Genomic DNA, 23,040 nt, shown 5'->3' with positions numbered 1-23,040 from the left:
GTTCGAAGGTAAGTCTGGAGAGGATCCGTCCAATCACGTGATGACTTACCACCTCTGGTGTGCTTCAAATTCCATCTCGGATGATTCGATCCGCTTACGTCTTTTCCAGCGTACACTCATTGGTCTCGCGGCCAAGTGGTACATTGAGTTACCACGGGCCTCTTTTTACAATTTTAGCCAGTTAGCTACCTCGTTCTTAACTCACTTTCAGTTACCGGTCAGATACGATAACGGTACGGAGTTATTAACTTCACTAAAACAATTAACCTCCACGTATATTTCAGATCACATTCATGAGTGGAGACGTCGAAGAAGGCTAGTGAAAGTTTTTATCCTAGACCAAATCTTAGCTGAATGGTTTGTTAAATCATTATTACCAAGGATTACTGAAGATGTAGCTAAGGCCGAAGTAGTTACTGAGGAGCAAGTCATTGCTCAGGCACAATACCTTGACTTAGTTTACACGCAGTCGGGTACATTACACGAGAAGTTTCCGGATCTTCCAAAGTCGAATCAAATCACTGCTGCTCCTTCGGGATCTCATGCCGCTGATGGTATGATTGGTATCGTGAATACAATGAGCAAGAAGAAGTCTTCCAAGGCTTCAACTACTCCTATTATCACTTTGCCTGATTCCCCGACAGGAGAGTCTTCTCCTGAACTTACCGCCGATATTCACGTTATAGAGTCATCTACGGCCAAATCAAAAAACGGTGGAAAGAAGAAAGGAAAGAAGAAGGCTAAAGCAGACAAGGCTCCGAAGGAGAAAACTGAAAAGTCGGAAACCAATGACGAAAAGCGCAAACCTCGATATCCTTGTCTTATTTGTGAAGAGGATCATTTTACGAGAGATTGCCCTCATCGGGCCGAGGTAGTGAAAATAGTCAAAGGTTCTCCCACTCCTGCTGTGTTAAAAAATCCATTTCCGGAGCAGGAGAATAAGATGATAGGTTCTTCCTCGAATGCCAGTGAAGAACCCATTTTGATGATGTCTCATGTGAGGATTGCGACTCGATCGCAAGATTATGGTAGTAAGAATCCTGTTGATGGTAAGGAAGCAGAATCTTCTCACTCTAACCCATCAACCTCAGCTCCTGGTTCCGATCCACTACAGATCGAGAAACCTAACCCAGACTTAGTAATTAAACCGCCCGCCAAGGGTGTACTTCGAAGGTCTGCTTTCAATCCACATGCGAGAGCGGCCCAGAATTACAACATTGTTGAGGACTTAGCTGTTTCACCCTCAGCAATGTCGGCGTTAGAAGTGCTGCAATCATGCCCAGCACAATGAAAATTGCTTTTGTCGGCTATAGGAGTTGTTGATGTTCAGGATCCGAGTCTAATGATCTTCGATCTAGAAAATAGTACACCACGTCTCCCCCATCAAATGGCTTTCCAAATTCCAGTGATAGTCAAAAACAGGCCTATTCATAGAACTGTGATTGATGAGAGAGCTTCTACGTGTATTATGTCAATTCAATGTTGGAGATCCCTTGGTTCTCCTTCGTTGAACCAATCCCCCACCATCCTTAAGGCCTTTGATGGCCGTGGGTTCCGTCCGTTTGGTATTCTACAGGAATTGCCTATAGGGGTAGAAGGTAAAACCGTTAGTCTGGATGTGGAAGTGGTTGATGCCCCTCTAGACTACAACCTTCTATTGGGTCGAAGTTGGTCATATGCTATGACAACGGTCGTTTCATCGGTCTTCAGAGTAATTAAGTTTCCACATAACGGTAAGATCATGACTATTGATCAGTTGACATACTTTTCATCCAACCCAGCCTCTTCAGAGAGTATCCAGCATGTTGGTAAGACGACAATCCCTTATAGGGACGTTAGTGTAGGTTTAGTTAAGGATTCCGGTTTACTGGGAACTTTTCCTCTCCCTCCACTCAGCGTAGAACCTTCGTTTGCAACAATTCATATGATTTCATCAGAAAACATTGTTTATGATGATCCTTGGTATGTCCCATCTGACTCTGAGATAGACTCATTCGGTAATGCTATGCCCTTGAGTCCATATGAAATTGCTTATGAAGCTCTCATGTCTTTTACTGACTTTCATTCACTTTCGTTACATTATTTAAATTTTCATTTTCTATAAAATTTGTTCTAATTTGATCCTTTAAATTGCGACTGAGCCTATTTATAAAATAGAATCTATTTAATAAATTTTTCGAATACCTGTTGTCAATGTTATACTTAATTGATTCATACCAACCCAAAGCTTCAGTTCTATAATTGTTAAAGGGAGTTCCTATCTCCAAGCAATTTTTGGAATCGATTTGGCTCAATTGTTTGTCGATTATTTGATCTAAATAATCATCCGCTTTATCAATAATATTGAGTAGGACCCATAAAGATTGATTCTTCCATTTTTCTCTGTGATTGAAGATCTGATCTGATCTCAACGATCCATTCTTTTTGAGTTCATATAATGGATTCATTTTATAATAAATAAAAAATGAAATTTTATCATGAACCTGACTAGGCTTAGTTATTGATAGAGTGAATTGATCTGTCATTTCCAGAAATTTTTTGTGCAATATGTATTTTCCTTTGCTTTGATCACAGAATGCAGAAAATAGATTCCAAGGTAGAGTAAAACTCCGCATAGCACAATTCAAGGAAGGATTTTCAATTTCAAAATATGTTTTGATCTTCCATAGATCAACTATCCTATTCATTAATGAATAGGATTTTGAATCCCTTAAATCTTGGGAAAAAACATTTTTTTTTTATTTTAAATAACCTTTTGGATAAGTTGAAATCTTCAATGGGCTTTTTAGTAGCACTAGGACCACCCATACACGGTTCATCTATTGGCAATATGTAAAAAAAAGAATAGCGAATTGATTTTGTAAAATTTTCAATGAATCTTTTCCTCTCCAAAGGAAAGGAATTCTCTTTTGTATATCTTTGATCTTCTGTAAATAATTCTTTCGCCCAAGAGATTGGATAATCTTTTGATAAACACTTTGAGGACAAATCCGATTCTATTTTTGTTTGTTCTCTTTCAATAAAAGAAAGATCCCAAAGAATTGATCTTTTTCTTCGTTGCTCAATCTCCGTTTTATTCCTTGTGAATGGATCTTCACAAAGATATTTTTCAGGTTTCCAATACTCATTTTCGGTTGAATTAAGAGTTGAATCGATCTTCAAATTGATATCTTTCTCATCATTTTCCGAATGAGTTTCGCTCGGTCCTTGATTCTTCGAGATAATCTCATCCTTCTTGTTTGTGTTCTTGCCATATCCTGAATTTAAACTAATGGGATCAAAATCCCGATTGTAATATCTTTTCAATTGTAAAGATAGTAAAAGATGCGGAAATCTCAACCAATTTTGAGTGAAAGGCTTTAAATATTCTTCCGGTGTTTCATTTCCAAGTTCCATAAAGTTATGGATAGGAAAGAGTTTAATCAAATAGAATTTTTTTCTATCAATCATACTACTTTGATGATTGAAGCGATATATGAGGATCGATAATGTAAGTACTACTATACCATTGACCAAAAAATATGGATTGCTTACATTAGGTTTAGGGATAATCAGGCTCGAACTGATGACTTCCACCATGTCAAGGTGACACTCTACCGCTGAGTTATATCCCTTCCCTAATCTCATCTGGAAGGAGAACTGACTTATGAATAATAACTTACCAAAGGGTCGAGAGACTCAACACAACTATCCCACTATTTTATCTCGAACAACTTGAAGCCAGACCTTCCTTCTTTTCACACTACTACGAAAAAAAATTGGAGCCTATTCTGAGTGAATCCTGTCCGCCCTATTAGGCAGAATGCCTTCCGCCGTGGGTTATCAGCCAACTCTTAGCACGGAAATGGGTTCTTTGCAAGAGATAATTACTTCCACAAAAAAGGGATCCATAACCTCGATTCAAGCAGTTTATGCACCTGCTGACGACTTGACCGACCCTGCTCCTGCTACGACATTTGCACATTCAGATGCTACTACCGTACTATCGAGAGGATTAGCTGCGAAGGGTATCTATCCAGCAGTGGATCCTTTAGATTCAACATCGACTATGCTCCAACCTTGGATCGTAGGCGAAGAACATTACGAAACTGCACAAGGGGTTAAGCAAACTTTACAACGTTATAAGGAACTTCAAGACATTATAGCTATTCCTGGACTGGATGAATTATCGGAGGAAGATCGTTTAATCGTGGCAAGAGCAAGAAAAATTGAACGTTTCCTATCACAACCCTTTTTCGTAGCAGAGGTATTCACAGGTTCCCCGGGCAAATATGTGGGTCTCATGGAAACAATTAGAGGTTTTCAAATGATCCTTTCTGGAGAATTAGATGGTCTTATCGAACAGTCTTTTTATTTGGTGGGTAATATTGATGAAGCTACCGCGAAGGCTATAAACTCCAGCATGGAAAGTTAATTCTGAAAATGACCCTAAATCTTCGTGTACTGTCTCCTAATCGAGTCATTTGGGATTCAGAAGTTAAAGAAATAATTCTATCTACTAATAGTGGTCAAATTGGCATATTACCCAATCATGCTTCACTTGTGGCAGCTGTAGATATAGGAGTTATGAAAATACGTCTCAATGGGCAGTGGTCCACTATGGCTATGATGGGCGGTTTCGCCAAGATAGACAGTGATAGAATAACTATATTGGTAAATAATGCAGAGAGAGATGTTGACATCGATCCCCGAGAAGCCCAGGAAAATTTTCGAATAGCTAAAGCTGACTTAGCTCGAGCCGAAGGCAAAAGACAAGCAATTGAGGCTGATTTAGCTCTGAAAAGGGCTAGAACCCGATTAGAGGCTATCAATGCTAGCCCCCCCGTCTCTAATTAACATTTTCTATAATGATCTGAAAAATGGATTCAATGTTCCGCCTCGATCCAAACACGTGGAGTAAAACTTATTAGATACCATTGAAAACTCGATGGCATCTAATAAGTTTACCTACTATTGGATTTGAACCAATGACTCTCGCCGTATGAAAGCGATACTCTAACCACTGAGTTAAGTGGGTCATTTATTCTCATAGGTAGAGTTGGATTTATAAACGATTCTAAATCGAAATCGAATTAAATGTATAGACAATGTATGTGTCCCTGGCACAGATCGAACTTATTGGAACGTATTGGATCATAGTATTGGATCATGAAATATCTACCTTGATATAAAGTGATCCATCTGGTTAGTATAGTAGTGTATCACCAAGACTGGCAAGGAAGGGCTATAGCTCAGCAAGGTAGAGCACCTCATTTACACGTGCGCCAATGGTTTTCGGGAGAGTTTATCGATTCGTCCGATCGACGAAATAGATTCTATGTGAAATAGTCTTACTCTATAAATTTGTTTCTCTGGGGAACAATAGCATGACAAAGATTAAGTTCGATCTGATTCGAATTACGGATCTAATTGATATGGTCAATCCCAGCTCTGTTCAATGCCAGGCATAATGAGTATAATACGGGGACCTCAAAATAGATTCTTTTCGCTCTATGAACTTTTAGGTGTATGAAGTGTCATATTTTACTTTTGGAGCGATAGAAGAGACTCTATTTGAGTCAATCTATGCCCGAGCAAGGTAGACCTACGTCAAAAAAACCTTTTGAATAACTTTGGGATTGCTTCCGAAGGGTAAGACTTTGGAGCACACAGAGCCATATTAGTATCTTACCGGAAAGAGGAGAATGGCAGACTAACCGATCTTTCCATCAGTTAATGAAAGAGCCCAATGCGAGAAAATTCATGTTGGGTTCTTGGAACAGTTCAAATTATTTTGATAATAAGAACTTTGATCTGTTCTACCGAGAAGGTCTACGGTTCGAGCCCGTATAGCCCTATACATTCCACTAAGTGATACTATTTATATATATCCCCTCATAGTCCGTCCCTATGACTTGGCCTTGAAAAGTCTTTCAGATCATATCAATCTCATGTCCTTATCTAGATCGATGGATGGGAACGTTGGACCAGAGCAGGCATATTAGTATTTTGGATCGATCGAGATTGATCCGATACCAGATGATCAAACCTATAAACTATTTTTATTTTTTTTTTTTATCGCTAGTTCTTCGAAAAATTCGAGAGTTCTCTCGAATATCATATGTTCCAAGCAATCCATAGAGCAGTCAAAGTATCGATCGGACATGTGACTTTTAGCTCCATCCAAACGCAACGCATTCCGTTGGGGTTGAACAAAATTTCCGTTCAATCGAAAATCCCGGATGTATCTATCCCTTTGCTAAATATCGGGGCGAAGATCTTGATCAACTAGGATTCTCTACAATAAGTTATGTGCGGTAAATCGAGCCTATTTTTGAACCATAGAAGTGGCAAGTACGACGGATATTCCGAATACCTGGGCAGAGAAATTCTCTGGAGTTGATCCATCCTCGCTAAAGGCGAACCTTTGGTTCGTTCTCTTTCTTCACCTAAGATCATCACATGGTTTTTGAGACCCAAGATTTTCATATTGGGACAAACACTCTTCCTTGCCTCTAGTTCCGTTCTGGTAACATATCACAAAAATGCAATCTACCGGCTATGCATATTAGATCTACATCTGGACCAACGTTTGCTTTAATCTACCCCACTATTTTATAGAATACACATATTTCATGGAATGCGTTCTGGAACAAACAATAGAATAAAGAAGTCTGTTGGGTTGGGACGAAAGAAAGAAACTATTACCCCTTGTCCAGAAATTATGTGGACAGCGACCCAAAAGAAGCTACTTTCTGCCCCATTACAAATAGATCTCTACCCCGTTACAAATAGATCTCTACTCGGCAATAGATCTGTCCGAAATGATTTTATATCATTGTGAGATGAGTGGGCTCATCTCATAACGAACTTATATGTGAAAGATTTGATACGTTCCACGGATCGATTGACGCCTACCAATTCTGTTCGCTTGATCTAAACTTTCAAACGAATTAACTGAAAGACAACAATCAAATTTATATTTGATTCATCAAATGTTCACTATCTCCGTCGGTAGATGAGCCTTTAAATTTGTATCTTTGTCCCATAACCTGCATAATAATATAACAAAGAACTTGATTGTATCCTAACCGTGCATGTAAGATAACAAAATTTTCCAGATTGGAAAACCCTATACCTTCTAATACGAGAAGGAAGGATACAAGTTCAAATGGTCTAGATTCATCGAATCTGAATATATGATAAGCGAATAGGGTCGAACTTGTCGACACAGCCACAACCTTGATCATTTTAAACAACGACTCTCCGATCAAATACCCTGCCCAGAGTTGTTCAGATGGACAAGATCTTAGTATCAAGATAAAACATACAATAAATCTCGAGATAGATCTCGATCTATTCCATTTACACCGAACCATTTTAATGGTTATGGCCCGTTCGTTACAACTCGAATAACGTGGGATCTACCGAACCAATCTGCAAAACTGTGTTAGTTGAAAACTAAAATCTAATAGGGAAAAACAATAATTATCGCCCATGAGTGAATAGACAAAGGATCGATACGAAAGAAGAAAGATTCTTCTTTCACGTTCAAAAGAACGGAGGGAAGATGGGATCGTGATATTTCTCCGGGAGAAATACAAAATACTTCATATTTATCACATATTTGATAATAAGCCATACAACTTGTTCGAGAGTTGAGAGTTAGTCATCGATCTTGCTTTGATCCCCTATCAGAGGTCACCGACGACCCACATAAGAACAAACGTTAGCTCATTTTTTATTCTTGGAAGAAATGACTGTAGATAGATAAATTGGTTTTTCCGGGGCGGACGTAGCCAAGTGGACCAAGGCAGTGGATTGTGAATCCACCACGCGCGGGTTCAATTCCCGTCGTTCGCCTCATAAAAGAAGATAAAAAACGGACTGGATCCGAATCCGATTTGTTGTCATTTTCATATTCATATTTCGGTGAAAATATTTCTCTCTATGTAATAGAAATGGACACCCGAGCCTTCTTTCTTCGTGGGAAACATGAGCCCTTTATCGGACTTGAACCGATGACTTACGCCTTACCATGGCGTTACTCTACCGCTGAGTTAAAAGGGCCCCCTCATCATATATGAATGAGTGAGTCTACTATGGTAGATGGACAACAAATTGGATATGGATGATCCATCTATCTTTATAGATATCAAGTTGAGAACATATATTATAGTAGCTCGTAGGGTAAGGATCGCTATACTGGAAACTCCGGGCTGAGCTGATACGAAACGGATGGAGAAAAGTTATGCCTGAGAGCATTTGCTGAAATATGTTCGTATTGCTAGAAGAGCCAAAGGCTCAACGGGTCAGGTCCTATTGCAATTACTTGAAATGCATTTGGATAATATTATTTTTTGATTGGGTATGGCTCCCACCATTCCTGGAGCTAGACAATTAGTGAATCATGGACATATCCGGTCAATGACCATATGGTAGATATACCAAGTTACCCTTGCAAACCTCAAGATGTGATTACTATAAGAGATCAACAAAGATTGAGAGCTAAGAATATGGAGCCATTCCAGTTTATGGCTCTTTTTCTTCCTGGAAGAGGAAGATCTTTCTAAAATGAATTAGAAAGAATTCAATTAGAAGATTAGAGGAGTTGAGCAAAAAAATTCCTTGATAAAGAGAAAGAACAACCTAGAATTTCTAAAACTAGAATGGATAGAATCCTTTCTTCTCTCTCGGAAATAGAAGAGAGAGAATTAAGGAATTCCGGAATTTGGATTCAAATGTGGAAGGAAAGAAGTGACGGAATATCCGTCAATGGGATTGTGGCGTGTATAGTTTAGTGATACAGGTGGGTTTTATTCGTTACATTATCAACTTAAATAGTTAAAGGATATTTGGATGGATCTCTGATCCATCCAAAGCTCTATCTATCTATAACTAAAGGGCCCGATACAACCATTAGAGTCAGAACAGTGAGCTGCGCAATAACTTCTAGATCCATTTGGTTTTCTTTCACCCTCCATCGACTTAATGTATGAATAAAATGTTGTCGGGATCAATCACTTTTCTTCTATTTTGTCTTCTTCGGACTCCTACCCATTGGTGTAGTTTCGATCAGGAACCTATGGCCTTGAGCAACTGATATCGTTACAATAATAATAAAATAGATAGAGAACCCTTCAATATCTAGATAATAAAATTTGATATTGGAGAGAAATAAATGGACTAATCCATGTAACGCATTTAATCAAACTCATTGAGGAGGGAATGAAGATATGGTACAGCTTAAATTTTTGATAGCTTTTTTTCTTGCTTTTACAGTAGGTATTCTAGCTATCAAATTAGGTCAAGCACTGTATGACTGCTGATTTTTTCTGCTTTTCTTGGCCTGGCCATCGGCCAGGCCAAGAAAAGCAGAAAAAATCAGTCATACAGAACTATTTTTAACGAAATGAACAATACGATTGACTGGATTGTTCTTTATCCAACTGAATAATCGCAATATTCATTATATTGCCGATCTTGGAGAGATGGCTGAGCGGACCAAAGCGGCGGATTGCTAATCCGTAGTACGGATCATCCGTACCGAGGGTTCGAATCCCTCTCTCTCCGTTCGTCCACTATTGATCCTGAAAACGAATAACCCCGAATCTTTCTACGGAACGGAAAAGGCCCATTAACCTAGAGACTTCCTATTTTGACCTTTTTTTTCATTGCATAGCACAAAATGATAAAGTTATCATTTTGACTGAGCATTTGAACTCAGTATTTTATTTTTTTCCCGCAGTGCAGTAAAGTATTACTGTTTATGGAACAATAATAGCTCCACTCTTTAGTAGAAAAATGATATTTTTTCATCAAAAATTATATCTGACTTAGTCCATAAATTGCAAAGGTATCGTTCATGAACGAAACGAATGGAAGGATTAGAATATCTCGTTTCTTTCCTCTTTTTTTATCAATATAAATGGGACCAATCCCTACATTGTGTATTGGTACATACAAACGATAAAATATCTTTGTCTCTCCCTGCTATTATGTATGAACAAAATTGTTTCAAACCTGTTCCATCATTAGCAATGTCCAAGTGAATAGATGTTCACTTTCGAGATGATTCGGGTCTAGCTCGATAACATGATCTCTTCCAATCCAATGTGAGAAAGTTACATAGTGTCTACTTTTTCCGATAAAGGGGTGTTTGCATGGGTTTGCCTTGGTATCGCGTTCATACCGTCGTATTGAATGATCCTGGACGGTTAATTTCTGTACATATAATGTATACAGCTCTAGTTGCTGGTTGGGCTGGTTCAATGACTCTGTACGAATTAGCAGTTTTTGATCCATCCGATCCTGTTCTTGATCCAATGTGGAGACAAGGTATGTTCGTTATACCTTTTATGACTCGTTTGGGAATAAATGATTAATGGAGTGGGTGGAACATCACCGGAGAAACTGTAATTAATCCCGGTATTTGGAGTTATGAAGGTGTGGCCGTGGCACATATCGTGTTTTCTGGCCTGTGCTTTTTGGCAGCTATCTGGCATTGGGTATATTGGGATCTGGACATATTCTGTGATGAACGTACAGGAAAACGTTGTTTAGATTTGCCAAAAGTATTTGGAATTCATTTATTCCTCTCAGGAGTAGCTTGTTTCGGATATGGGTGTCTGATCCTTATGGACTAGCTGGAAAAATACAACCAGTGGATCCAGCATGGGGAGCTAAAGGTTTTGATCCTTTTGTTCCAGGAGGAATAGCTTCTCATCATATAACAGCGGGTATTTTGGGTATATTAGCAGGTCTATTCCATCTCAGTGTTCGTCCTCCCCAACGTTTATACGTAGGATTATGCATGGGGAATATTGAAATGGTCCTATCCAGCAGTATTGCTGCTGTGTTTTTTGCAGCTTTCATTGTTGCTGGGACCATGTGGTATGGCTCCGCAACTACTCCGGTCGAATTATTCAGTCCCACTCGTTACCAGTGGGATCAGGGATACTTCCAACAAGAAATAGATCGACGGGTTCGTGCCGGTCTGGCCGAAAATTTAAGCCTATCAGAAGCTTGGTCCAAAATTCCCGAGAAACTCGCTTTTTATGATTACATTGGTAATAATCCAGCTAAGGGGGGGTTATTCAGAGCAGGTGCAATGGACAATGGAGATGGAATAGCTGTTGGTTGGTTAGGACACCCTATCTTCAAAGATAAGGAGGGAAATGAGCTTTTTGTACGTCGTATGCCTACCTTTTTCGAAACATTTCCAGTAGTTCTGGTGGACAAAGAAGGAATTGTGAAAGCTGATGTTCCTTTTAGGAGGGCAGAATCAAAGTATAGTGTTGAACAAGTAGGTGTAACTGTTGAGTTCTATGGTGGTGGACTTGACAGGGTCAGTTTTGGTGATCCTGCTATAGTTAAAAAATACGCTAGACATGCTCAATTAGGTGAAAATTTTGAATTAGATCGTGCTACTCTAAAATCTGATGGTGTTTTTCGTAGTAGTCCAAGGGGTTGGTTTACTTTTGGACATGCTACATTTGCTCTCCTTTTCTTTTCTGGACACATTTGGCATGGTGCTAAGACCTTATTCAGAGATGTTTTTGCTGGTATCGACTCGGATCTGGATGATCGAATAGAATTTGGAGCATTCCAAAAACTGGGAGATCCAACTACTAAAAGACAAGTGGTATGATATTGCTCCTATCTCTTCTCTAATAAATATTAGTACGAAAGCTATCTCCATAGTTGTAAATTACGATCAAATCAAATCTATGGAAGCATTGGTTTATACATTCCTGTTGGTATCGACCCTAGGGATAATCTTTTTCGCTATTTTCTTCCGAGAACCACCCAAACTTCCGACTAAAGGGGGAAAATAATTTTGCTTCTCCAAATCGTCATTCTTTCTCTCCCATCAAAGAAAGAATGACCTTCCCTATAGGGAAGGTCATTCTTTCAATTAGTCCTCGTGATCCTCAAAAGGATCCCTAAGTTGTTTAGAGGGTTGCCCAAAGGCGGTGTATAGGGCATAACCAGTAAAGCTTACAAGTAAACAAGATATGGAGATGGTGACTAAGGTTGCAGTTTCCATTATTAGGTGATCCCAATATCATGGTATGTTTACCATATAATAACAAAGTTAACAGATCTCAACCAATACAATAGTTTCTATGGCTACACAGACCATTGATGATACTTCCAAAACCACGCCAAAAGAAACCCTTGTAGGAACGACCTTAAAACCACTTAATTCAGAATATGGTAAAGTAGCTCCTGGATGGGGAACTACTCCTCTTATGGGTTTTGCAATGGCTCTATTTGCAGTATTCCTATCTATTATCTTGGAGATTTGTAATTCTTCCATTTTATTGGATGGGATTCCGGTTAGTTGGGGCTAAGGAACTCCAAAATTCACCTGGTGAGCTCTTGAAGAAAAAAAAAGAACTGAGGGATTCAAACCCAGACCAAATAGTGGCTTTGAGTTTTTAGCTTATCTTGTTCTAATAGTTTGATCGTGTAATTACTTTTCTCTAAGGATTTTTGGAATATGGGTGTGCGACTTGTTGAAATCGATCCATATTTATAGTACAGAAGACCGATCTGTTATCTTCATCAAGATGGTCCTACCTCGTTGGATATTTAATTTCTAGAATATTGAATCTCTAGAGCACGAGGTCTATCTTAGATATGTTTCGGAAGATCTGAACTATGGTTTGTACCTATCATTTCCTCGTCACCAGACTTCCAATAAATAAATTGAAAGAGGTATTTCCTATAATAAATCGAAGGATCTATCCCCTCTCATAATTATGCTGATTATGACCAAAGAATGATATAGTATCTGATTTCTCTTAGTTAGCATATTTCGTCGAATGAGCGAAAATGAAAAGGTTATTACCCAGAGAACCTTTTGGGGATTTGATAAAATCATCGGGGTCTAATTGAAATCTGAGGTTTGGATTGATTCATCTATTGAGATCTCGACAAGATAATTCCTATAAATCGTCTATATTAGTTCTTTTCTAGGGAACTGATATCACACGAATAGGGTAAAAGATCGTTCAAAGGGCCTATAGTGATTTATCATAGGGATGAGCCGACTTGAAATTTTGGCACTTTTTGAAATTTTGGCACTATAGAGTCTTCTAATAGAAATGCTGGATTGTTTCGAATGATCTTCATTTCTCCAGCTGGTCAGGCAACGAACCCTCAAGTATCTCTTTTCCAAAATTTATTTATTCGTGTCCAAAAGCATTTGCGTGTTCTTGTTCAAGCCGTATGAAGGGAAATTCTCATGTACGGTTTTCGGAGGGGGAATTTCAGTTTACCTATCTCAATAAAGTATACGAGGTTCGAAGAGCGTCTCGAGATTCAGGCGATTGCGGATGATATCACCAGTAAATATGTTCCTCCTCATGTCAATATATTTTATTGTCTAGGGGGGATCACACTTACTTGTTTTTTAGTACAAGTAGCTACTGGTTTTGCTATGACTTTTTACTATCGTCCGACTGTTACAGAAGCTTTTGCCTCTGTTCAATACCTAATGACCGAAGTTAACTTTGGTTGGTTAATCCGATCAATTCATCGATGGTCGGCAAGTATGATGGTTCTAATGATGATCCTGCACGTATTCCGTGTTTATCTCACAGGTGGATTCAAAAAACCCCGTGAATTAACTTGGGTCACAGGTGTAATTTTGGCTGTGTTGACCGTATCCTTCGGTGTAACTGGTTATTCTTTGCCTTGGGATCAAATTGGTTATTGGGCGGTGAAAATTGTGACTGGTGTGCCTGAGGCTATTCCTGTAATAGGATCTCCTCTGGTAGAATTATTACGCGGAAGTGTTAGTGTGGGTCAATCTACCTTGACTCGTTTTTATAGTTTACACACTTTCATATTACCCCTTCTTACTGCTGTATTTATGCCAACGCACTTTCTAATGATCCGTAAGCAGGGTATTCCAGGTCCTTTATAGAGAGGAAAGATAGATTGAAAATAACTATTCATAACTTATTGTTCCGAATAACGAGAGTAATATATCATCGCCAGGAATATTTATTATTCAAAAATGGAAATGTCCATAGAAAATATGGTCCTCGGATTTCTCCTTTCTATTTTGGAGTATTATTCATCCAATACAAACAAATAATTGGAGTAGATTCTCAGACGGAGAAGATGGATTATGGGAGTGTGTGACTTGAACTATTGATTAGGCCATGCAGATACTTTCTCCGATCTACCACATAAATATTTCTGATAAAATGTGTCTCTGTCCCAATTTCCTTATCAGAAATAGGAAGTTTAGCACCTGGGTGGAAGGACATTGGTTAGTTTGTTCTGTTCCAAGAGAATTCTTTCTATGATCGAATCTAAATCAGGAAGGGCTCCGTGAGATCCGGACAATGGGACAATATTTTCATATATCCAATAATTGGACTATATGACTTTACTTCTCCTTTTCATAGTGTGAAAATGCATCCATTTCCCTTGCATCCATTTCGATGGTAAAACTATTGGAGTGAAAGAAGGGATCTAAGGAAGGAGAGAGGCCGGATCAATAACAAGTCAATACCTTGTATGCTAAAAAAATTTTGAGGTCTATTCGTGGTGATAAACACAAATTACAAGGACTAAGATGGTCCAAAAGGCATATCGATCATGATCGAATTTGTGAGCTTACTTGGGTCATGAGCATTTAACTGGAATAATAAAATGACCAATGATGGATGATCATAGACATTATTAGTTCCTATTTTTCCAATTCGTCTTCCATCACGGGAAAAAATAAGTGATATATACTTCCTCCAGTTATTGTTCGAGCCGGATGATAAAAATTGGCATGTCCGGTTCTTTCGGGGGATAGATCCATAAAGATCTACTTATCCCAATAACAAAGAAACCTGACCTAAATGATCCTGCATTAAGGGCTAAATTAGCTAAAGGTATGGGACATAATTATTATGGAGAGCCCGCTTGGCCCAATGATCTTTCATATATTTTTCCAGTAGTAATTTTAGGTACTATTGCATGTACAATAGGTTTAGCGGTTCTAGAACCATCAATGATTGGTGAACCAGCAAATCCATTTGCAACTCCTTTGGAGATATTGCCCGAATGGTATTTTTTCCCTGTATTCCAAATACTTCGTACAGTACCTAAAAAATTATTAGGTGTCCTTTTAATGGGCTCAGTACCCGCGGGATCATTGACGGTGCCTTTTCTAGAGAATGTGAATCAATTTCAGAATCCATTTCGTCGTCCAGTAGCTACAACAGTATCCTTGATCGGTACTGCAGTAGCCCTTTGGTTAGGTATTGGGGCAGCGTTGCCTATTGATGAATCTTTAACTTTAGGTCTTTTCCAATCCAATTTGATCCAACTGTCGAATATAAAAATATTTCAATTTTTTTATTCATATATCTAGGGAGTAGTTGCTTTAAGACAAATTATATCTCCCTAGATATACCCATATTGTCAGATATTTCTTTCGAATATCCGAGGTCGACCAAATGAATGTGGTCAGTGAAGAATCACTTTTCACCTCAACCTTAGAATGGATAGCGTTTCCCGAAGTCGTGTCATCTGACGAACAACTTCACGAAATCCTAAGTGTAGACGATCTACCATGGGAAGGTCTCCATCACAGATCTTCGTTTTTACCTAAGGATGATGCATTTGAAAATGATTTTTCATCTATCTTTACCGCTGAATATGTCAAAGACACTCAGGATCCAACGAAACATTCTGATTCAGAGTTGAATTTAGGGAATATTTCTCATACTATTCCCATTGATATTTCAGTGAAGCCCGGAATTGAGGAGTACATTCATATAGGTGCCGCATGTACAGAAGAAGAAATCCAAACTTACAAGGCCCTATTCCAAGAATTCCGCGATGTGTTTGCCTGGTCTTATGAGGAAATGCCGGGAATCGATCCTGCCATTGTTGTTCATGAAATCAAAACCTACCCGGATGCTAAACCCATTCGGCAACGGTTGCGTCAGATTCACCCTCGAAAAGCGGCTGCGATTAAAGCAGAAGTCGAAAAGCTGTTGAAAGCAGGTTTCATTTATCCGATCCCGTTAACGGATTGGGTATCGAATATTGTTCCGGTCAATAAGAAACAAGGAAAAATAAGAATCTGTATCGATTATAGGGATATCAATCGAGCTTGTCCAAAAGACAACTATCCTACGCCTTATATCGATCAAATTATTGATGATTGTGCCGGAAGTGAAATGTTTTCCTTCATGGATGGTTTTTCGGGCTATAATCAAATCAATATTCTACCTGCCGACCAACCAAAAACGACATTCATTTGTCCATGGGGGACGTTTGCTTACTGCAAATTACCTTTTGGGCTTAAGAATTCCGAGGCCACTTTTCAACGGGCAATGTCTTACGCATTTCACGACATCAAACACATTGTGCAACCGTATCTTGATGATTTGCCTGCTCATTCTTTACGTCGAGCTGATCACCTTGTCCACCTACGAGAAATCTTTATGAGGTGTAGGCATTATCGAATTCGGTTGAATCCCCACAAGTGTGTTTTCTGTATAGAAACAGGTCGATTGCTGGGATTTGTTGTTTCAAAAGCCGGCATTCGCGTCGATCCCTCGAAAGTCGAGGCTATCATCAAATTGCCTCCTCCTTCGAGTTTGCGCCAACTCCAAAGTTGCAGGGGAAAGCAAACTTTTTACGCCGATTCATCCCAAACTACGCCGAGGTCACTACAGGTTTTACACGGTTGTTGAAACAAAACGTTCAATTCTTTTGGGACGAGATTTCCCAACAATATTTTGATGCACTTAAACACGCGTTGACCCATGCACCGTTGTTGCATCCTCCCAACTAAAACCAGGACTACTTCTTATACCTCGCAGATTCGCATTCCACCATTGGAATGGTGTTAGTTCAAGAAGATGAATTCGGAGCAGAACATGTGATATATTATCTCAGTCGGACCTTAAATCCCACTGAGCTAAAATATTCGCATGTGGAGAAATTGGCCCTGGCAGCCGTTCAAGCTGTCCAGCGTTTTCGTCACTACATTCTTCTCCGTAAAACTACAGTTATTTCAGATTGCAACCCTATGATTTACATTTTGACAAAGCAATTGCTAGGGGGCAAGTACTCTAAATGGATCGTTATCCTGCAAGAGTTCGACTTGGAGTTTGAGAAGTCCAAGTCTAAGAAATCCTTAGTTTTTGCGGAATTGATGTGTGATTTCCCGCGTACTGACACAGAGACTGTGGCAGAAGAATCCATTGCGGACGAATCTTTGTTTCTTATCAGTAATTTAGATCCGTGGTTCGGGGATATAATCATATATCTCCAAACCCAAACCTTTCGGCCTGAAGCTTCAAAAGCGGAACGTCGAAAAATTAGGTTTCAATCCCAGCAATACAAAATTATTGGAGATACACTTTATCGCCGGGGGGCAGACTTAGTTTTTCGACGTTGTCTAACTCACGAAGAGGCTGAGAGATTTTTGAATGATTGTCACTCTGGAGCATGTGGCGGTCATATGTCTGGGTATGCCACAGCTCAGAAGGTGTTGCGCGTTGGTTACTTCTGGCCATCTATGTTTAAGGATTGTATCATTGCAGTCCGGAAGTGCCACAACTGCCAAGTGTTTGATCGAAAGATGTGCGCACCACCTGCTCCTCTCCACCCTATAATTGTCGTTGGTCCATTGGCCAAATGGGGTATCGACTTTATTACTTGTAACCCTCACTCGGCCGGGGGGCATGCGTATATCATCCTCGCGGTTGATTATTTCACTAAATGGGCCGAGGCGATGCCTACATTCGACGCAAGCGGCAAAACAGCTGCAGTTTTCATATTCAATCATATAATAACTAGGTTTGGTGTCCCACAAGAAATTATTACTGACCATGGGAGCCATTTTCGAAACACCATGATGACTGAACTTACAAGCCAGCTTGGTTTGCACCATGACAGCTCTACTCCTTATTATCCGCAAGCCAACGGTTTGGTTGAGTCTATCAACAAATTTCTGGTTATCATGATCCGACGAACCATTGGTATTCATCGGTCAAATTGGCACAACATGTTATTTTCGGCGCTATGGGCATACCGAACCTCAGTAAAAACCTCAACAGGGTTCACTCCTTTCCAGCTAGTTTATGGCTTAGAAGTAGTGTTACCCATTGAATGTGAAATCCCATCACTTCAAATGGCTGTCGAATTACTTCCAGCTACTTCCGAAGAGGAGAAACGTTTATTGTACTTAGCTAAATTAGATGAGACTCGACGTGACGCTGCATTGGCAATCGAGACTCACGCGAAGCGAATGAAAGCTCAGTATGATAGAAATGTGACCCCTCGAAGTTTTTCGGAGGGAGACCTAGTGCTTTTATATGATCAAGCTAACGATAAGCTAGGTGCTGGAAAATTCATTCCTATGTGGCATGGACCCTATATTGTGAAGCGAAAGCTAGCAAAAGGGGCTTATGAGTTGGTAGATTTTGATGGGGACTCTTTGGGTAAACCCAGAAATGGACTTTACCTAAAGAGGTATTATGCTTAAATGGTGGGTATGGAGAATTTTTAGTTAGGTTAGGTCTTCTTTCTAGCTAGTATGATTGTTAGTTAGTCAGTGTGCTTAGCTTAGTGAGTGTGTTTTTCGTCGTTATTCTGGCTTATCTTGGTTTTTCTCTTGATATTGTAGATGTCGACGCCCCTCCAAACATACATTGGATTTGCTGATGGTGCTTGTCGTAGTACACGGAATATCTCTTCCGCGGCTTGGGTTATCTATTCACCCTCTGACGAGTTAGTTTCTATGCATGGGGTAAGCCTCGGTCAAACAACGAATAACATTGCAGAATACAGTGCAGTGGTTGAATTATTATCCGAATCTATTTCATTTGGAATTCGACGTTTGATAGTGAGGTTAGATTCTTAACTTGTTGTATTACAGCTTAATAGAGTTTATGCCATTAGAAATCCTGTGTTATTAAGGTTGTTTTTGAGAGTGCGTCTCTTGGAACGTGAATTTGATTACATTGAATATCAGCATATTCCAAGGTCCTTAAATACATTAGCAGATGCAATTGCTTCTCGAGTGTTGGACAGACATTTACAATAATCATGCAAGTAAATTTAAAAACATTTCATCATACATGTTAAACAAGATGAGCCGGTAATAGTGATATATATATAGATAGGAGTGTGTCAAAAAATATACATTGTCTTCGATCATAGATTGAAAAACACCTTATGATCGGCAAAAATGATAGAGTACAAAAAGTAAAAAATGTCACATGTGTCTACAAAGTGACTAGCCAATCACTGGTGGTGCTCCCTGTACGACACCACTGCATGGGCTACCTTGCGCAAAAATCTCCTAAACGGTCCAGGGACCGCGACTACATAGCGCTGAAGTCTGATAGGAATATCATCCATAGTAGTCTCAGGTATATCCGCCGTCAGACGCTGTAGATCATGCTCCAACTCAGCTAGTACCTCTGCAGCCGCCGCGTCCTGTGGGGCCGGTACCGGTGCAACTGGATGTCTCCTCTCGAAAGGCCGGAGGTTGGCTGAACGCTGTGGACCAACATCTGCATTTTGAAAGTTCTACTGTCAGTTCTGAGACGATATATATAAAAAACAAAAACAAAATACATAATTTGAAAACTCGTGAAAAATAAAGTACCTCTGTCATCCCATTGTTCTCCCTGTGGAAGAACCATGTCCGGATCACCTCGAAAATCTATTCCGGCATACGGAAAGTCCTGAATCGCAAACACCTGGTCCTCTAACCAGTGAAAATAACTGTCAGTGAATCGAACAACTGCCGCACCCTCGTCCCGATGTCGGGCCATCACCGCAACCCATCGTACCAGCTTTGGCTCCCGAGGACCCGAAATATCAACAGTGAGATGCTGAGGGATCAGCATTGGAATTCTCTCTAGGGCAAAGCTCATGACTATAGACCCATATCCAAAGGTCTTTAGTCTCCCGGTCTTTGCCCTGGTCATTTGGGCTTTCAAGTTAGCCGACAACGCATCACACCAGTTGAAGATGGTGCCTTGGAGACAGTCAATTTCCATCCGAAATTGAGACCCAGTAGCAATATGTAAAGTGGCTGAACCACAAATCCTGGTCACAGTGAAAGCTAAGACCATGAGTTCAGGCCGAGACACATATTTGATCTCTATGCCTTTCGCGTGGTGTCGATCAGGTAGGCACCAATCTACTCGGAGACTATCAAGGGATTAGCCACCCGGCCTAGTCCCAGCCAGATTGAGTTGCTCACCTCTATTCGGCAAGGCAGTGAGAAAGTAAATATCAGCGGGCTCTATCTCGAGTTGTTGCCCGCCGATATAAAAGCATTGCTCTTGAACATTCCATCTCTCGACCAGCCACTCCAAGAATCTTACCTGAGCTCTCATGCCAGGTATGGCCCAGTATTTGTATAATCCACATCCTCTTAGGGCATCGAGGGAAGGTTGATGATTGATTGCAGCTTCATCAACCTCCTCATGCTCTCTTTCTCTCCAATCTAGCATGATAAATGCCCTACACATGAACAAACAGGCATTAAAATAAATTTTGGGTAATTTCAATGGTTAATTTGGGAGCTTGGGGTTTCAAAATCCGCGTTTTGCGGAGGACGCACCCCGCGTTTGGCGCACAGTGCGCCGGGACACAGGTGGCCTAAAGGTAACCTGCATCCCCTGACCTTTTCCTTGTATAGGAAAAAGTCAGGGGACGCAAGCCAGCCTTTAGGAAACCTGCGTCCCCCGCAGAGCGGTTTTCAAAACCCAAAACCCCCCAAAAATAAAAAATGAAACCTAAAATAAAATTCTAAACGGATGAAATTGACAAGGAGGATGTTGTGAAATACCTGGAAGAGACGGCGTTCGATTCTAACGGTCAGATTTTCCGCAGCGACCACAGGAAGTTTCTTGTCAAAAGCTCCTTTTTCAACTTCAACAGTCAAACGGTAAAAATGACATGGTAAAAAGTCTTTTTATAGGTTTTTTGGATGAATTTGTTCATTTTTCACCATGGAAAGATGTTTTTCGATGAATTTTTGCCTATCTTAAACAGGTATGAGTAATGTGTCGCTTTTTTGCAGGACAAAGGGACTTAGAAGGAAAATTGTCATTTTTTCACAAACAAAATATCAGAGTCATCTTTTAAGCCCTTTTCTGACTCCTAAAACATGAAAAGATTGCCGAGCGTTTCTTTTACACTCGTTAAAACGGAATTAAAAGACGGTCCCCTTATAGCTCTTTTCTGACCGAAAAATCAGGAAAAGATTGTTGTGTTTTTGTCGTTTCAAACTCGATACGGAAATAAAATGACGTGTCCTTGATCGCTTTTTACTTTTCAGGTCAGTGACGCTAATTATGAAAGTACTCCTTGGTCGCAAGATCAAGCGGTTCCCCCAGGTATTATTTTATACTTTTTCGGGCTTGAGGGACACAAATTTACGAAAAAGTTCAACTTGGAGTTTCCTTAAGTTTTTCAGACTCTCTAAAATTGAAAAACGCCAAGTTTCTCCTATACTGGGTTCGTTAAACATTTCACAGTAAAGGACCTGTTCAATTACAAACAGGAACGAACCACTCCTTCCTAGGGTTCGAATCAAAACTGGGTTGGACTCATCCGAAGGATGAGCTTATAATCAAGCATATGTTATCCTCCTCAAGCTTGTTAAAAATAAAGAGGTACTTGCCAGAAATGGTGGGGGAAAAGAGAGAAGAATGAGCCTATTTGTTACCTTTTGTCTCAGAAGAAACTTTATTACCACTCTTGGACACGACACTTTTCATTCACCTGGGTTGGGAAATCCTTTACCTCACAGTTGATCAAACCACTTTTGAAAGTCTTCAACCAGGTTCCGGGGATTAACTTTGAGTTATTTAGCACCAAACCATCTGTCGTGTCGTTATGTGTCCAAGAGGTCTGCAAACAAAACTTTCATCTGCAAAATACTTGTCATCCATTTGACCATCCCTGAGTCAGTCCTTACAGCAACATTTCTTCAACTTGAACAATTATTTTGTGTTGTGGGCTTGCCTGCAACGGGTCACTTTCTATCGACATCAGCACATTATCTAGAGAGATGACTTAGAAATCGTCAGTGCCTTGAATTCTGCATGCATCAATGGCAGGTTTCTCGCTTTTGACGTCAGTTTACATCATTGACTTTCGATCGAAGGATTCCGTGAAATGTTCGACATCAACTCATTCATTCACATCTCATGGATTGTACTGGGTACTTTGAGAACCATTGACATTACTGGTGGTCTCTCTCACGCTTGTTAACAGTTCACATCATCGACTGGTAATCAAGTGGTTTCTACCATGTTCGACATCGACTCATTTATTCGCATGGCTAGAATCGTACCAATTCGAGAAGTAGGAATGAAGACCCTGGATCGAATCTTTACCATCCAGGCTGCGAGGAGTTTTGTATTCATTATCTAAGTAGACTAACCATAAACAGATGGCTGCGCCCATACTGTGTCTACAAAAGTCTATGATTATGATGTACTGCAAAATCATTTCTGTATCAGAGTAGTTAGTCAGTTAGTTGAAGTTTTAATCTGAGTATGGGAATGCCTACCTCAGTGATGATATAATCTTATACATGTATTTTGTGTTGAAAATTGCAGGTTCTGACCAGGTTCTCCACGAGATAATCCTCGAAATGATAAAGCGCTTCACCCTTCCTAGATAATACAAAACCCTAATCTATTCCAGGCTTCGCACTTTAGGGGGCAATCTGTTACACTAAAAAATGTCACCATGGCTATTTACAGTTGGTATGGCTCTATCAACAGTCATACTACCCTCTTAAGCAAGTCTTATGCCTCTGCTATTCATGTCAAACTCCAAGAAAGAGAGAAAGTCTTTATAAATATGTTTATCTCTGGGTACGCAGGTTCTCTCAAACCTTGCCTGCGGGTATGCATCTATTGTTCATAAGGTCTGCGTCCAAGGACGCTCTGTATCTAAAGGGGCAGGTGCGTCCCTCTGAAAAGGTTAAAATGCGCAAGTTTTATCTTCAAAAACTTACTTGTGGTCATTTCTAGAGCATTCTAGAAGGTTGTTTGA

General features: G+C 39.9%; 2 non-coding genes and 1 pseudogene across 3 annotated transcripts; 2 read left to right on the top strand and 1 right to left on the bottom strand.

Moving 5' to 3' along the window:
- Positions 1-7,977: 7,977 nt before the first annotated feature.
- Positions 7,978-8,049, bottom strand: TRNAT-GGU (transfer RNA threonine (anticodon GGU)). Its single transcript has one exon. It is a non-coding gene; the product is annotated as a tRNA-Thr (tRNA).
- Positions 8,050-9,464: 1,415 nt separating this feature from the next.
- TRNAS-GCU (transfer RNA serine (anticodon GCU)) lies at positions 9,465-9,552 on the top strand. Its single transcript has one exon. It is a non-coding gene; the product is annotated as a tRNA-Ser (tRNA).
- Positions 9,553-10,025: 473 nt separating this feature from the next.
- LOC149203279 (photosystem II CP47 reaction center protein pseudogene) lies at positions 10,026-12,203 on the top strand (annotated as a pseudogene). Its single transcript, XR_016253616.1, has 2 exons — positions 10,026-11,833; positions 11,884-12,203. The product of XR_016253616.1 is annotated as a photosystem II CP47 reaction center protein pseudogene (transcript).
- Positions 12,204-23,040: the final 10,837 nt, after the last annotated feature.

This window comes from Pinus tabuliformis, chromosome 2_1 (assembly GCF_031772625.1).
Source record: "Pinus tabuliformis cultivar Carrire ecotype Pingquan chromosome 2_1, CPIR1, whole genome shotgun sequence".
NCBI lineage: Eukaryota > Viridiplantae > Streptophyta > Pinopsida > Pinales > Pinaceae > Pinus > Pinus tabuliformis.
Note: the sequence above shows the minus strand (reverse complement) of the source record. Positions and strands in the feature narration are given on the sequence as shown.